Genomic DNA, 4,978 nt, shown 5'->3' on the forward strand with positions numbered 1-4,978 from the left:
ACTCTTTTGTTCCTAATTATTATTATTATTATTATTATTATTATTATTATTATTATTATTATTACATTCAGAAAACAGGTGAATTTGTAAATGAAGTGATAAGCCTATAGAGGCAGGTGCCAGAAGTCGCCAGAAACTTACCACAGGTCAGCTGTTTTTAATAATCTTCCTGGCCTGCTAGTGTACTCGCATATAATCTAGTGATACCAGTGAATAGCAGAATACAGTGTTGTAGTAGCAACTAACCAGTATTATAATGGTACTTAGTGGAGTGGAGTGACTTTCATTAGTTTCTTTTTCTTGAAATACCAGACGTTACTGTGAATTTCATATAACCTGGAGTTACCAGCGGTCGCAATATACACAACGAAAAGCAATTATTACTACAGAAAAAGCGCCCTTCCTCCAAAATTTGCACCAGTCAACTATAGTGATAATATAGCTTTTATTGTGGTGGAGACGGAAAAAAAAAAATAGAGAAGCTAGATACAGCGATTGATAAACAAGGGTGGAGGCTCGACCGTTCGTCATTGTAGGAGTGCCAGCAGTCACCGGCTCTTCAACACGCAAGTTATACTTTTGTATCAATCAAATCACATATTACTCGGGTAGATAATTTCCAGTAGATCCTTCATGTGTTAGCTCAAATCACCGACCAGTATGGTTTAAATAAGTTACCCACTGATCAGATCAGATAGACTGGTCCGAACCCTTGACTGGTCCGAACCCTTGACTGGTCCGAACCCTTGACTGGTCCGAACCCTGGACTGGTTTTAAACGGTTTCGTTGTGCACCACCTAGCAGGTTATTAATAGAATATTCAAGAGGTTGCTAGTAGAATTGCAGTAAATCAACCATTCAAATCATTATGAAGCTGTGTGTAGTCTGTGGTCAGTCAAACAAACGGGCTTCCACATGCATAAATTGTCATTTCTGTGGAAATTGGTGTCACGCCCCTTGTGCAGATATCCAAGAACTAGCTACAAGCAGTATTAAAACAGGGAAGTGTTTTTGGGTATGCCCAAATGAGATAAATCTGTGGACTAAAATCACAAGGGTATTAAAAGAGGTCAACATCAAAGCTGCTTTCATAGAAAACCTGGAAGCTTTCTACAACAGATGGGAACATAAAAAGTCCGGGCTGAATGGTACTGCCCTTGATACTGGCCATGTAGTCAGAAACTGTAAGGCTGGAAATGATGTCCTGGTAGTCAGTAAATGGGGGGCTGATAGTGCTGTCCTGGGAGACAGTAATGGGGAAGCTGGAGGTGCTGTCCTGGGAGACAGTAATGGTGAAGCTGGAGGTGCTGTCCTGGGAGACAGTAATGGTGAAGCTGGAGATGCTGTCCTGGGAGACAGTAATGGGGAAGCTGGAGATGCTGTCCTGGGAGACAGTAATGGTGAAGCTGGAGATTTTGTCCAGGTAGTCGGGAATTATACGCAGGAAGGAATACATATAAATGACCTCATAGGGGACAGGAGCCATAGTAGGGAAACAAGTGTAGTCAAAGATAAGATAAAACCAATATTGCAAACTAGAAATACAGCAGGAAATAGCAAACAAGAGGACTCCACTAGCAATAGTGAGGATATATTACCAAAAACAACTGGTGGGAGCTCCATTGTTGGTGCTAGGGAGGATAGAAGTAAGACAGGGAAACATGCACCAACAGGGAATACAGTCACAGAAACCCAAGGCAAACGGAAACCAAGCCTGTGCACATACTATGCACTCGGTATCTGCTGGCATGGGAAATCTGGAAAAACAGATGGGACGTGCAACTATGACCACCCTAGGAAATGCCATGCCCATATGACAACAGGAAAATGCAAACTCCCTTCCTGTAAGCTTTTTCACCCTGAACTGTGTACCTCTTCAGTACAGGAAAGACTGTGCTATAACTTAAATTGCCAGGCATACCATCTAAAGGGGACAAAAAGATACAAAACATCCAGGCCATGGGAAAACCTGGGTAGCCACAGCCACTCAAGAGGGAGAGGTTTTTTAGTGCCAGGAAGGAAAAAAAACTGGCAGGAAATGGCAGAAATCGTACACCAAATCCAGTCATTCCTGGAGTGGAACCACAGTCGATGGCCTCCACTCCAAACCAACAGATACAGATACTAATGCCGGAAAAAAATCCCCCCCCAGTACCAACAATACCACCAGTCCGATAACATTCTTCTTTGCAAATATACAGGGTCTAAAGCCAGCAACAAACAACAAAATACCTCTCATCCGTGGACTGCTTGCAGAGGCAAAGGCAATGTTCGCGGCTTTCACTGAGACCCACATAAAGGATCACTTGGACAACGAAATATGGATCCCAGGTTACAACCTATACAGATGTGACAGAGTGAACAGGCAAAAGGGGGGGGGGGGTTGGCCTGTACATTGCAGAGTCACTTGTTTGCACAGAACTGCTAAATGCCTCAAATGATGTAGTGGAAGTTTTAGCAGTAAAGGTCGAGAACCAAAACCTAGTCATTGTGATAGTCTACAAGCCTCCGGATGCAACATCCCAGCAATTCCAGGAACAGCTGTTAAAAATTGACCACTGTCTGGAAAACCTTCCAGCTCCTGCACCCAACATCTTGCTCCTGGGGGATTTCAACTTAAGGCACCTAAAATGGAGGAATATAGCAAATAATATTGTTGCAGTAATAACACCAGGAGGCAGCTCTGATGAAAACTCACACTCACGCGAGCTTTTAAATCTCTGCACAAAATTCAATTTAAACCAGCAAATAATAGAGCCTACTAGACTGGAGAATACACTAGACCTCATCTTCACTAACAATGATGATCTGATAAGAAATATCACCATATCAAAAACAATATACTCAGATCACAACATAATTGAGGTTCAGTCATGTATGCGCGGAGCCCCAGACCGACATAATGAGATTAGTCACGAGGGAGCATTCACCAAATTCAACTTCAATAACAAAAACATAATGTGGGACCAAGTAAACCAAGTCCTAACCGATATAAGCTGGGAAGATATACTAAGCAACACAGACCCCAACTTATGCCTAGAACAGATTAACTCGGTGGCACTCGATGTATGCACAAGGCTTATTCCTCTAAGAAAAAGGAGGAGTAGATGTAAAACAGAAAGAGACAGGCGCTCCCTTTACAGGCGACGGAAAAGAATAACAGAGCGGCTAAAAGAGGTCAATATATCTGAAATGCGTAGGGAGACACTGGTCAGAGAAATAGCAAGCATCGAACTTAAGCTAAAAGAATCCTTTAGGAGTCAGGAATCGCGGGAAGAACTAAAAGCCATAAATGAAATCGAAAGAAACCCAAAGTATTTCTTCTCCTATGCCAAATCAAAATCGAGAACAACGTCCAGTATTGGGCCCCTACTTAAACAAGATGGGTCCTACACAGATGACAGCAAGGAAATGAGTGAGCTACTCAAGTCCCAATATGACTCAGTTTTTAGCAAGCCGCTAACCAGACTGAGAGTCGAAGATCAAAATGAATTTTTTATGAGAGAGCCACAAAATTTGATTAACACAAGCCTATCCGATGTTATCCTGACGCCAAATGACTTCGAACAGGCGATAAATGACATGCCCATGCACTCTGCCCCAGGGCCAGACTCATGGAACTCTGTGTTCATCAAGAACTGCAAGAAGCCCCTATCACGAGCCTTTTCCATCCTATGGAGAGGGAGCATGGACACGGGGGTCGTCCCACAGTTACTAAAAACAACAGACATAGCCCCACTCCACAAAGGGGGCAGTAAAGCAACAGCAAAGAACTACAGACCAATAGCACTAACATCCCATATCATAAAAATCTTTGAAAGGGTCCTAAGAAGCAAGATCACCACGCATCTAGAAACCCATCAGTTACACAACCCAGGGCAACATGGGTTTAGAACAGGTCGCTCCTGTCTGTCTCAACTATTGGACCACTACGACAAGGTCCTAAATGCACTAGAAGACAAAAAGAATGCAGATGTAATATATACAGACTTTGCAAAAGCCTTCGACAAGTGTGACCATGGCGTAATAGCGCACAAAATGCGTGCTAAAGGAATAACAGGAAAAGTCGGTCGATGGATCTATAATTTCCTCACTAACAGAACACAGAGAGTAGTCGTCAACAGAGTAAAGTCCGAGGCAGCTACGGTGAAAAGCTCTGTTCCACAAGGCACAGTACTCGCTCCCATCTTGTTCCTCATCCTTATATCCGACATAGACAAGGATGTCAGCCACAGCACCGTGTCTTCCTTTGCAGACGACACCCGAATCTGCATGACAGTGTCTTCCATTGCAGACACTGCAAAGCTCCAGGCAGACATCAACCAAATCTTTCAGTGGGCTGCAGAAAACAATATGAAGTTCAACGATGAGAAATTTCAATTACTCAGATATGGTAAACATGAGGAAATTAAATCTTCATCAGAGTACAAAACAAATTCTGGCCACAAAATAGAGCGAAACACCAACGTCAAAGACCTGGGAGTGATCATGTCGGAGGATCTCACCTTCAAGGACCATAACATTGTATCAATCGCATCTGCTAGAAAAATGACAGGATGGATAATGAGAACCTTCAAAACTAGGGAGGCCAAGCCCATGATGACACTCTTCAGGTCACTTGTTCTATCTAGGCTGGAATATTGCTGCACACTAACAGCACCTTTCAAGGCAGGTGAAATTGCCGACCTAGAAAATGTACAGAGAACTTTCACGGCGCGCATAACGGAGATAAAACACCTCAATTATTGGGAGCGCTTGAGGTTCCTAAACCTGTATTCCCTGGAACGCAGGAGGGAGAGATACATGATTATATACACCTGGAAAATCCTAGAGGGACTAGTACCGAACTTGCACACGAAAATCACTCACTACGAAAACAAAAGACTTGGCAGACGATGCACCATCCCCCCAATGAAAAGCAGGGGTGTCACTAGCACGTTAAGAGACCATACAATAAGTGTCAGGGGCCCGAGACTGT

The sequence above is a fragment of the Cherax quadricarinatus genome, chromosome 1 (genome assembly GCF_038502225.1).
Source record: "Cherax quadricarinatus isolate ZL_2023a chromosome 1, ASM3850222v1, whole genome shotgun sequence".
NCBI lineage: Eukaryota > Metazoa > Arthropoda > Malacostraca > Decapoda > Parastacidae > Cherax > Cherax quadricarinatus.